Raw genomic sequence first — 13,108 nt, 5'->3', positions numbered from 1 at the left:
TAACTCGGCTTCCCGCCCCGCAAAAATAACGTGTGAATACCCTCTGTGGACAGAGCCTCTTCTTCCTCGCCGCTGCCTCCGCCGCCATTTCCAGAAGTGGCCAGTCACAGCCACGGCCATGATCGCCGCTGGGCGCGACCTCCGCCCGCGCCGCTCCCCGCAGGGGTCCCTCCCTTCTGGGGCAGAAGACAGCGGCGCGCGGGGTTCCGGCCCGCACCCCCGCGTCCATTTGGTACGCCCCGCTCCCCGCCCCCGGCTCGGGAAGCTTCTCGCGGCGCCGCCACAGCGGCGGGCCCGGGGAGGGGGGTGGCGAGCGGAAGGGGCGGTGGGCGGGGGCGGGGCGGTCACGCCGCCCATCCCGTGCCCGCCGTGTCACGTGCCCGTGCCGCGGCCAATCGCCGGGCGGCGCTGTGCGGGGAGCGAGCAGGCTGTGGTGAGGGACGGCGGAGACCGGAGATGTTTTCGAGCCCGGCCTCGGCGGCGTTCGTGGCGGTTACGGCGACAGCGAAGACCACGACAGAGACGGCCGCGCCGAGGCCCTCGTACAGGGGGTAAACCCTCCTGCGCCGGCCGTGCCTTGGGTCCGTGAGGGCGAGGGGGGCGTGGCGACAGGCGAGGAGGAAGGAGGGGCGCGGTTTCGAGCCCCGGCCCCGGCGCCCGGGAGGAGCCCCCCAGTCGCGCCCGCTCCCGTCCCCTCGGCAGAGCGAGGTAGGTACGTGCCCGCCGCCCCGCCCACGCTAGCGGGACGGGGGCCGTAGTCGCTGCAGGCGGGAGCTGCTCGGGCGGGGGGGCGGGGGCCCGGGCGGACGGACGCCGCGCCGCTCCCGGAACATGGCGGGGCCGCGGAGCGTGTGCGTGCGAGGGTGCGCGGCGGGAGGGGGCGGGGCTGGGCGGGGCGGGGGGCGCGCCGGCCGGGGCCCTGCCGCCGGGTGCGCGGCGGGGTCGTGTCCGGGCGCGGCTTGGCGGGCGCGCGGGGCCGGGGCTTCTGGAGCTCGGCTGGGCTAACTCGGTGCGACGCCTGCTCCAGGATCCCCAAGCGTTGAGTAAACGCTGGTACAAAGAGGCCGCCGAAGCCTGGCTGACAGCTGTTTTAATAATAACAGGGAGGGACAGTTTAGCACGGGAAGTTGACACTCGCACCGGTCGAAACCGTAGGAAACCTTTCTAGCAGCGTACCCATCAAGATCGGTTTCCACTAGACTCCCGCGCCTACCTTGCCAACGCGGGGAAATGGGTTGGGGTCCAGGCATCTGGAACGCCTTGGAACCGCCTCTAATCTTCAAGTAGAAGTGGACCAGTGTTATTTTAAGACGGTTTATGTAAATTATAAAAGAAGGCGAACTGGTAAAATAACTACTTTAACATAAATTGACTGCTGATTAAAAACATATGCTTCTTTAGGCCCTTAAAAATCTTGAGCTCTGATCTGTTTCAGTTTCTTCAGTCGTTATACAAAGGGTTTCCTGGAGATTAGCTCAGAACTGGCAGAACATACGCTACATTGATGCCAAGTGGCTTAAAAAACAAAATGAGATAGTGTCGACTGTGTAAGATCAAGTCGTTGTATTAACTAGTCTTGTTGGGAAAAGTCTTTAATTTGGGCTAAACGCAAATACATGTAAAAATGTTCCGTAGGCAAGAGGGGACGGTTTTACTACTTAAAGATCATTTATAGTTGACACAAGCACTGACTCAATTTCTAAAGGTCCGCAGACGGTTGACTAAGTAAGGTCAAGCTTAACTATTCAGGGTGTGTGTTCTGTTTTAGAGATAGGAAGAGTGTTAAAGTGAAGTAAAAAATGTTAAGGAATATTCGTGGAAGGAAAAGAGTAGAAAAGCAGGATGCCTGTAATGTTCTTAATCTTTATGGTTTCCATAGTTGTTGTTAGGATGGTTTTATGAAAAAGCAGAGCTGGGAGAGTGGAAATCTCTGGGTGTGTATTCCATGAAGACTGAGGAGGAGTAAAGAGGAAAAAATACTTAGATGAGAAAAAATTTTGTAGGTGAAAATAATGTTGTGCAGTCTTTGGTTTTAGTTCTTTAATATCAGGAAGGGGGGAAACTTGAATTTTGTTTGAAATTGAGTGCCCAGCTGGTGGAATTTAAAAGGAAGATATTTTTATCAAGATGCTTATATGTTAAATTTTTTATAGAAGTTGAAAAATGTAACTGATATTCTTCTGAGGTAGGCTAGAGAAATAGTAAGGATATTTAGGAAACTTCATTGGAAAAAAGGTTTTTATTTTAAAGAATAAAAATAATAGTAAAAATGTTCAGTTTTTTGGTATTAGTTGACTAGCAGTTAAATTTTCTTTAAACTATTCTTTTATTTTACCAACATTGTTTTAATCTAAAAAGAGAATGTTTAGTGAGATTAATCATTTCCATCATAGTCCATAAGAGGTATAGACAGCTTTATGTGAATAAACTTGATGCTACTGAAGCAGCATGTATCAGGCCTGAAGAATTTATCCAGTAATTTCAGTAGATTGTTTAAGAGCTATTGACACTATTTTCTAACCTGGAACTTGTTGCTAAAGCTGACATCAACACATATTTGTAAAATGCTTATACTCCGTAAGGACGCTTTTTATTTACATCGAGGTTAATCCGCAAGAATTCGCTCATGCCTTTAACTACCAAAGGGGTTGTGTAATTGGAGGGAAACCGTTTTCTCCCTATGGTTGTGGCCTTTAAAACTTAAATTTATCCTTAGATCCGAAGGGACCTCACATTTTCTAACCTGTTTCCCTCGTTTTGCAGATGAAAAAATAAAGGCCTGCTGAGGGGAAATGACTTATTGAAGTCAGCCCAGTTAATTGAAACAATCTGTGGTTTGGCCTAGAGATTTTGTGAAGATGCTAATCTGTCCATTTCTTTAAAAAAGTAGTTTTATAGAGTAGTAGAAAGAACAGGGAAAATAAGTGAGGAGACAGGAATTTAAATTCTTGATTTGTCACTTTTTAACTGGTTTTTGACAAATCATATTAACTTTAAGAACTGTGCCTTTGTAATCTGCAAAAAAATAATTTTCCTACATAATTTACAGGATTGTTTGATGGAACATGTGATTATATATGGAAAACACATTACATACTGTAAATTTTTATACATACAAAAAATGGTGATATTGTTTTTGAAATAAATACCGTCCTTACTACATTATCTAAGGTGTCTAGATCCCTAGGTTTTTGCTTAGCCTTAGCTTCATTGTTTTAAGCACCTGCTGTTTTATAGATTATAATTCCCTGTAGATACATTTTCTGATTCCTACTTAGTTCTAATCTTAGTAAAGCCTCTTATGAACATTTTAAATATTGCAGTTGTTAGAGCCTAACTTCCTCTGGAGAATATGAAGTTTATTCATGTAACATTTGAAAACATTCTCATATACATTCATGCATGCATAATGTTTCTTTAACAGACAGTGGCTTTTAAAAAGTAATAGTGAAAGTATCTTAGTAGCGATGTTAATTTGTCTGTTGCTACTTACCAGATATGGCAATAACTGGAGATTATTTCCTTCCCTTAGCTTTTGAATAGTTCATGTTAAGGTTATCTTGTAGATCTAAAATATATGTGTAGAAATGTTAAGACAGAGTTTTTGTTTGTTGTCTTTTGCCATTGGGTTTAAAGACCTTTACTTTTGCTTTAAATTCGTAATACTGGAAACCAGAACATCAGTATTGAAGTATTTTGTAGTGTTTCATGGGTTATTTGTAACCTTGAAGCTCAAGATTATGAGCACTTAGAATATGCATGTTTCTGTGTTCACAAGTTTTAAATGAAATATTTCAGATAATTTTCCAGACAACCTCATAAAGAAGATACTATGGCTGAGGAAAATGAGGCTTTGAACTGTTTATGTGGTGTGTAGATATTCGTAGACCTAAAAAAGTGACAGACTCTGCTCTCCCCACTCTTAACCATTTCTCTGCTCTGCCTCTCATGGAGAGTGTTTAGCTGATTTTGAAAAGATTTAAGGCAGTTTTGTTTGTTTGTTTTTCCCAGACTTTGTGAAAAATTCATGGGGTCAGGATTCTACCTTCTGCTGTGTTGGTGAAAAAGAAAAGGAAAATACCTTATGAGAATTGTGGAAGATAGGCAAGCCTTTTTATGAGCTGTTGATACTGGGTTTTGTTTTTTGTTTTTTTTTTTTTTAATGTTATTTGTTCAGAAGTAAATTAGTCTTACCAGCTACAGAAGGACTACAATTATCATTATAAGAGGTTCTTTTAACAGACTCCACCTTGATATTGATCATTGTTCTAAGAAAATGTACTTTAAACGGAGTGACTGAAGAAAAAAGTTAGCTAACCAAACTCATTTAGGACTTTTATAAAGGAACTTTAGGAAGGATCCAGGCAGAGTAAATATGAGCTTGTTCAGGTTAGAAAGTAGCAACCAAAACTAGATTTTCTGATTAGTGAGAATCTTCACAATTCTAAGAAATTCAAATTCAGACTTAAATTCTTTGAAAATTAGGTTTAAACACAAATGTTTCCAAATTGAGGTAAGCAGAAGTAAATTATGAAGCTGCATAATATAAAATCATTTCTTTTTCTTTCGCATTTAAAAATTGTGTCTTCTTTGTCCAGTCCCTTAATATTTTTTTTATTGCACTAAAAGTTTTTAAAATATATATAGTGGTTTATATTTCTCATTATCAGTTTGTGTTTGGACTACAACTGGAGGAAATATCACAGATAAGAGTAAATGCTATATTTTTTAAACTACCTTATTGCTTGAGAGTGTTGTGAGAATCCTGTAGCTTCGCACAGTTCAGATTGTTGTTCTTCCTACATAGGAGTTTTGTTGGTATTCTGACTTCTAATAGAGAACAAAAACCATGCATGCGTGGTTTTCACTTCCTAGAAATAGCTTGTATTAACCCATCATAAAAGATAATGATACATGAAAAATTACAGTGCTTTGTAGTTCATGAAGTACTGTTTATATCCGATCTCCTGAATTTCACAATTATTCTGAGATCAGCAAAACTTCCACTCATCTGATGATATTGAACCTTGGGTAGGGTCCAGGTGAAACTTCTCTGTAGTAATGCTAGATTCCTTTGAAATTCACTCATGAAAGAGAATCCTTAGCAAATCTAAAGGAAAAGGAAAGAAACGCCTACTTTTTTTTCTCTTTTCCACCAAAGCCACATTGTACACAGCTTTCTTTCAACTGTATTCTACCACTTCTGAACAAGAGCTTGTTAAACAAGCAGGGTAGAAATAAATACTGAAAACATTCTTTATACTACTTTACTGTGGTTTTAACTAATGATGTCCTCTAGATGAGGAAATTAAAAATTTACAGAATTTGCACAAAAATGTTGTAACTCGGAGTAGAGCCTTGGCTTGCATTTCAGTATTATGTACTAAAGTCTTGCAGCCTCTGAGTAAAAATAAGTCCTTTTTACCAGAGTTTAATTTTGGCTATTTGGAAGTTACTTGGTGATCAAAGAAAAAAACTTACATTGAGTTCTGTGCTCTAGGTACTTTCAAATGTGTTATTTTAATGTATGATAAGAGTAGATATCTAATTACAAAAAAAACTTCATAAAGTTGTCACTGGAATGTCTCCAACTCTAAATACTGTTACTCAAGAACTAACTTGGAATTTATAAGTGCTATATAAATGTAAATCTCTTACTTTGAGAGAAATTTTTTAAGATCAACCCAGTTCATTTGTAGATTGATAATTGAGGTGATCACTCTGTAGTGGTTGTTCAACCTTCAGAAATTATCTCTGTCTTCCAGGATTCATAAAAATGTCCCAAGGATGAAGATGAGTGTTCTCTTTAAGCTGCAGTCAGAAAGGACAAAAAAATAACTCTTTACCAAGCTTCTGTTTGTCCTCGTGCTATTGAAAGTAAACAGGAGTATTTAACAGTAGATTGGCTTACTCACTCTTCCTTTCCTTGTCCTTTTCCCTCTTCTTGGCTCTTCCTTCCCCTTCAGGTTCAATTGCTCTTTTGCTTTGCAAACATCCAATGAAAGTAAATCCTTACCTTTCTGTTATTTGTTAACAATTTAAATTTGTGTCATTAAAATTATTACATTACCACTTTTCATTTTACATTCAAGGCTTTCATCTTTGATTGTGGTATGAACATATTTGATTTTAGCTTCAGGAATTTGGATCATTAGCTAATACATGGAGAAATAATCATTTGCCTTTTCTCCTCTGTGAGAGATAACTTTGTATCCTTTGGTCAGAGACATACTACCAACATTCTGTGATTGATAATGGGCTCTCCACATAACCTTTCATTTGCTCATTATCATGACCTTGTGAGGTTTATCTTATTCCCATTATACAGATAAATTTAAATCAGTGACGGTATTGCTCTCTTACTGCACCTTCAAAGAAGTTGTTATTATTAAGAGAAAAAGGATAACACTATAGATAAAATTTGAGCTTTTGGGGGAAAATGGTTATTTTGTGTTTTGTATTATGGATTTTAACATGAAGTGAAAGGTCAATACAATCTAAAAATGTTGCAGAATATCTCTGGGTGTTGAATAGGAAAGTAATTGGAATTTTTATTTTTCTGTATTTTCAAATTTTGCCACAAGCATTATAGAGATAATCAATTATTTTATTTTATTTGTCTTTTTAGGGCCACACCCATGGCATATGGAGGTTCCCAGGCTAGGGGTCGAATTGAAGCTGTAGCTGCCGGTCTACACCACACAGCCACAGCAACATGGGATCTGAGCCACATCTGCAACTTGCACCACAGTTCACGGCAATGCCAGATCCTTAGCCCACTGAGCTAGGCCAGGGATCAAACCTGTGTCCTCATGGATACTAGTCAGGTTCATTTCCACTGAGCCACGACAGGAACTCCAGAGATAATCAAGATTTTAAACCACACATGCTTAGTTAAATTTTAAATAAATGTTTCTATTAGTGGTATTGCATTTAGTCTTATTGAGGCAGGAGTTTAGGAATATGTAAGCAGAGACAATATTATAGTTTGTTTTTTTGTTTTTTTTTTTAAGGGTTTACACTCTGAACAAAACATAGACATGTGAAATTAGGAGGGCAGTATTGTTCTTTAATTATCCAAATTGTTTTTTAGTTGGTGTGGAAAGGAACACCGTGAGCCCTTAAGGAACTAGATCATGCCTGTCTTGTTACTCTTGTACCCCAGATTCCATAAAGGATCACCCCAATGCTAATGACAGGAAAATGGTCCACCTGGCTTAAGAGGATGACCCCGGACCAAGGGAGAAAAGAGGGGTAGCAGATGAAGGCCATGATTGCTAGGAAGCAAGGCTTAATACAAATGAATTTTCAAGATGGGGAATAATGTAATATAGATTTTTTTAGAAAATATTTCAAGAGGTTATATAGAGTTCACATAGGAGACAAGAGATCATTGATAAGGTGCTTCGGTTTTAAGGCTTTAGGTGCCAATGCTCAGCATGTATCTGAAGACATTCTCTGCTTGTATAGACCTTAAAATATAGCTGGAAGAGATGATTACTTCAAACAAAGAACCATAGTAACAGGTTTGGTAAACATTTTGAAGTTACATTGCAAGGTCTTCAGTGCAGAGACCTATGGCTTTCGATTCTGAGATAGGTCTGTCCAAAAAAGACTAAGAATCACTGATTTAATTTTGTTGTAGAGCTAATTATATTCTTAATGGTCCTAAACTTGTGGTTTTAGCTTTTTTTTTATAGTATATTTCTTTTCATAGATAAAGCTGTTTACTATCAGTATCATCAGTGAAATTTGCCTTTTTTACACCCAGTTCATGACATTTATTTCAGGAAATGTTTTATTTTGAAAATAAAACCCAGAGCACAGTATTCTTTGCCATTGGGGTTCGAGTTTTCACAGTACTGCTCTTGTTACTTACAGCTGTTAGAATATAGTTAGTTTACTCTGTTCTGGTCCATATTGCTTATTATTTGTCTCAGCATACTTTGGTGGAGAAACAGTTTATAATCCTAAATTGCCCTGACTGAAAGAGCTACCGATAATACCTATTACTCTCCTAAACCAGTTTAGCGCATGTTTTCTTTTAAATGCCCCACATGTAGTAATTCTGAATTCTTTTTTTAATTGAAGTATGATTGATTTACAATGTTGTATTAGTTTCCGGTGTACAATTTAGTGATTCAATGTTTTTATGGATTATACTCCATTTAAAATGGGCAGTTGTCCTGAATTCTTGTGCATAGTATAATAAGTAGGTTTATTTTGGAGTGTGCACAGGTTACAGAGGTAGCAGATCAGAACTGAAATGAGGCCCAAACAGTTCAGCCCTGGTGTGAAGTTGTATGGAAACTATAATTTTGGCCATAATAGAAGTAGTGTTGGTAGCTCACACTATTGTTGGGTCAGGGTGGGAATGGTGTGATATGTGGATCAGAAATAATACTTCCATAAGCACTGCTCTTGTTAGGGTACTGATTTCAGCTGCCTCTAAGTGCATAAAGAGTTTGGGTGTAGATAGAGATGATTTTAGGATTTCAGGCTTATGTTGCAGAAGCTATGGTTATCATAAACTAGTCTGGATTTCTATGTCCTGCCCTTCATCCCAAGTCTCTCTGATTTTTTGTGCTACTATTCAAACTACAAGCAATTATCTAAACAACTCAAAGTCCTTTCCTTTCATTTAAGGCTAAAGTATGTATCATTTTTAAAGAAAGCAGTAAAAATGAGTTAAGGCATTACTTGGTATTAATCTGTGGGTAGTGCTGAGTATGATGCCAGATGTATGTATGATCTCTGCATAGATTGGCAGCTTGTCTTTTGAGGGGCAAAGTTAAAATACCAAAACCTTTTTTATTTTGAAATATATCAGATAACCTAAAAAGTACAGGAGTTACCTGGTGGGTCAGCAGGTTGAGAATCCAGCATTGTCATTGCTATGACTCAGGTTGTTGCTGTGGCTTGGGTTCATCCCTGACCTGGGAATTTCCATATTCGGGAGCAGCCCCCCCCCCAAAAGTGCAGAAAATAGCATAATGAGCCCCTGGTACCCCTCCCCAGCTTTAAGAATTAAACATTACAAATTCATTTGAAGCCCTCTGTGTACCTTTCTTGAGCCATTTCCTCATTTCCCCAGGGAATTTGCTCTCTTCCTTTTTGCAGGAACTTTTCCAGGGGTGGCTTTTCCCTTTCCCTAGACCTGTGTACATTTGTTTCTTTCTTCAGAGGTCACCACAGTCACCTTTCCATTTTAAGTCTATTGCATGTTGTATGCAACAGAGCAGTCTGACCAGGGGAGTTGAGAATAAGTATACATGAGGTAGAAATCTACCTTAAAATCTAGACAGTGTAATTTTAGGCTTTAGCACTGCACTATATGCAGAACAAAATGGGCAAAGTAGATGTGAGAGTAACCTAATGAAATAATCATTTTAGGAAGATTAGTTTGGTAACACCAGTGTGGAGCAGCGGTCTGAAAAGGAAGTGTGAGTTGCTAACTGATTTTTTTTCCCTTCTGATAACCCTTTGTTAGTGAGATTTTGTTCTGCTTCCAAACACTGTCTTGCAAGAAGAGAAGGGAACTGGTGGCAAAATGCTTAATTAGGAGTGTTTTTCATTTTCGGGATTTGGGGGATTGCTTCTGCCCTGTTGACAGTGAAGTGAATACGTAGTGGCTATTAGATTTCTACTTTCAGTATTGGTGATTTTTCCATGTCCCAGTGCCAGAGATGCAAGTCAAGCTGCCTGACCATTTTCTTTGGGCTGTTGCAGCCCTCTGCTGGTCTACAGAAGTTGCACAGTTTAGAGCCTTGTAGGGCTGGAAAGAGGTCAGTAAGCCCAGCAACTCATTTTTAGAAACGCAGAGCCTTAAAAGTCATTTATGCCAACTCTCTCCATTGCAGAAGAGTTTTTATATACTGACCTTAACAATTCTGGAAATAAATATATATAAAGATAGCTATCAAAGGCAAATAAATAATTATAAATACAACTGCCTGTATTTCTTTCTTTAAAAATTCTAAATGTATTGTTAGAATGTAATCTTTTAAGGTCCAGTGTTTGACAGTAAAAAAAATCTTTTTGCCACTAATCTCTTTTGTAACATAATCTAATGAAGTAATGAGAATTTTCTTTTCCTTTCTTTTCTTTTTTTTTTTTTTTGGTCTTTTTAGGGCCATACCCGTGGCATATGATGATAGTTCAGAGCTATAGCCACTGGCCACAGCAAGAGAAATTTTTTTTTTTTAATTTGAGGTATTGTTAATAAAAAAATGAAAAAGTAATTTAAAAACTTGAAGTATTGTTAAGTTGTTACTATTAGGTAGATTACTATTAGGGGATAAATATAACAGATAAATGCTAATTGCTTCTTTTAAATTATTGTCAAAGCATTTTTACTTCTTGTTGCTAGAGCCAGAAACTTGATGGTCATTCTAGCCGCCTTGCTCTTGTTGACTCCTTCTTTCCACCACACAGTCTGGTTGTTACACTTGTCCCTGTCTCTCATCTAGTTCCTCTTTAGTCTGAATTCCAAAGTTTCACCAACAGCACCTTTTAAACATGCTGCTCAAATTGTGCCACTACCCTTTTTTAAAGCCTTAAATTGCTTTTATCAGAGTTATCCTGTGGTGCAGTGGTTTAAGGATCCAGCGTTGTCACTGCAGTGGCTTGGGTTGCTGCTGTGGCTTACTTAGGTTTGATCCCTGGTTGGGAACTTCCACGTGGCACAGGCACAGCCAAAAAAAAATTTGCTTTTGTCATTACAAAGACAGTGACAAGGTGCTTCATGTTGTGATCCCTTCCTCCTTTCTTAAGCCTCATTTTCTACCCTACTGTGCTTTGGTTTTTGCAGTCCTTTCAGTTCGGCCTGCTCTCCTTTTGTGGGCGTGTGTTATTTCTTGGTCTGAAGTACAGTCATCATTTTCTTGTGGTAACATGTTGTGGAATAGCTGCCAGAAAACATTGTGCTGAAAATCAACTGTGGCTTACTTTGGGACGGTATGATAAAGCAAGCATGAACCCTTGGTTGTTTATATCTCAAGCAATTGCATTGTCTAAATATTATTGTTTTATACCTTTGGTTTACCTTTGTGGAATTTTGGAGATAATACACACATAGAGCTAAACTAAATTGACTGTTTACAGTGCATATGCTTGGTATAGTCTTCTGAATTGACTGCCATGTTCAGATTCCTAAAGATATAATACATAGGAGCACAACTGAAAGTGCAGCTGTATTTACTGGATTGAGTATTTTTTGCTTCCTTTCCTGTTCTAGTGGCTGGGTTAAAAAATAAAAAATACACAAAAGTACTTTTACCTCTTTTCCTCTACCTCTGCCTGAAGCACTTCTCTCACCTTGGGTTCTAACTAGGACACTGCAGTTCTCTAGAGCAAACCAAGTAGAAGTCGACTTGTTTATTATTTTTTGAATTTGTATTTGCACATTATACAAGTAGTACATGTTCATTATAGAAGCTGTGTAAAATGGGCCATAAAAATTCCTTAAGGACATGAAAAAATATTGTCTTAAGGACAGTGATGAAGACAGTTTATGTGGATGTTTTCCATCTTTTTCAGGTTGGTTAAATTTGTGATTTTTATGATACTAATTTCTTGGTCTGGAACACAACCATCATATTCTTTTGAGAAAATGTTATAGAACTATTACCAGAAAACATTGTGGTGAAAACCAACCAAGGCTTACTTTAGGAAGGTGTGATAAAAGCAAGCACAAGCCCTTTTCATGGACTGAATTGTCACTTGAATTGTTTTAAGTAGTTGTAGTGATAGGGGGTCCAGTTAATATCCCAGAAGCATGGTCATTTATCTTGCGGCTTTTCCATTGTTTTTTAAGACCATTTTTTAAGTGTAAGGGAATTAATTAAGCCTTTGGTCTTTGTTAAAGTAGGAAATATTTAGTATTTATGTCTAATGGTTTATTCTTTTTTTTTTTTTTTTTGCATGGGGGAACACATCAGTAAAGATGTCATAATTGTTTAATAATTTAAGCTATCACTTTTGTATTCATAGAAAAATAGAATGGAGTGAAATTGTTTTAAACCTCTTATTCTGGAATCAGAATTTTAGAAAAATAGGAGGTCCTTTATGTTATCTAGCCTAACTTTATTTTCAAGAAGAAACAGAAATACTGAGCAGTGATGAAGGTCAATCAGAAACGTCAGTGGTAGATCTCAGAATAGAATCTTGGACTTCAGGCTCCCAGATCAAATCACGGAGAAAATAATAGTCACTTTCCTAACTGAATGGCTCTTAAGGATCATTGAATTCTGTTGCTGTAATTCAGTCCTTTACTAGTGACTTTTTTTTTTTTTTTTTTTTTTTTTTTTTTTTTTACCCAAAATAGTTTTAGAAGAAGCATTTTTACCCTCAGCATAACTGCAGCTCAGTGGAAGCTGGAACTGGAAAAAAGTTAGGCATTTCTGTTCCATGCTTATGGTTCTAGCTTTACTATCCTTGGGTAGGATGTAAAATTGGTGGTAAATTTAGAGGGCAGCATTTGAATATTTTATATGTACCAAGGACTATATGTACCAAGGACTATTATGCTAGGGTATGATTTTATTTACTTCTCCTAGCTTAATTATTTTGAGCTTTACCATTTCATAATATAGATGAAGAAAGTAAGATTAAAAAATTAAGTACATGTTCTGGGACTTCTGGACTACATGGCAAACTGTGGACACTCCTTTCGTTTCAATAATGTGATGGAAATGCTAGATGAAAATAAAATATTTTTAAAACACAGCTGAGCTTGAAAGCAAAAAAGAGGAATCTGCAGGTGTCTGAAAAGGAAAAAGAACTCAAATGTCATAATAGGAAGTAGAAATTGAAGCCCTCTTCTGTAAGGAAAATAGATAACTTGTTAGTGTGTGAGCTTTAATGCAGCACTGGAATTCACAGGCCCAGGATTGCCAGGAGCTGTACCCAGACAGAAAGGGTCTGAATTATTTATGAATGGGGCCTAAAGAAAAGCCTGTATACCAACCTGGGGTTATATTCCCTGGTACCTCTTCCTATCCTTTTATTGTCAACCATTTTAGTATCCTATTTTGGTCTCTTTTATAAAGTCAGTTGCTGAATCTCATTTTTATCCAACCTCAGAGACCCTTTTGATCAATGAGTTTAA

The 13,108-nt window shown here is 38.6% G+C and overlaps 1 protein-coding gene across 3 annotated transcripts in view; it reads left to right on the top strand.

Annotated features, from left to right (window-relative positions):
- Positions 376-13,108, top strand: part of ANKRD12 (ankyrin repeat domain 12) — a 117,521-nt gene continuing 104,788 nt past the window's right edge. The window contains exon 1 of one of the 3 annotated variants that reach the window (XM_021096065.1): positions 376-708. The gene's annotated coding sequence lies outside the window, so the exon portion shown is untranslated. The remainder of the gene's footprint in view (positions 709-13,108) is intronic. The other 2 variants (XM_021096063.1, XM_021096064.1) reach the window with 2 other exon arrangements.

This window comes from Sus scrofa, chromosome 6, assembly GCF_000003025.6.
Source record: "Sus scrofa isolate TJ Tabasco breed Duroc chromosome 6, Sscrofa11.1, whole genome shotgun sequence".
Classification (NCBI taxonomy): Eukaryota; Metazoa; Chordata; class Mammalia; order Artiodactyla; family Suidae; genus Sus; species Sus scrofa.
Note: the sequence above shows the minus strand (reverse complement) of the source record. Positions and strands in the feature narration are given on the sequence as shown.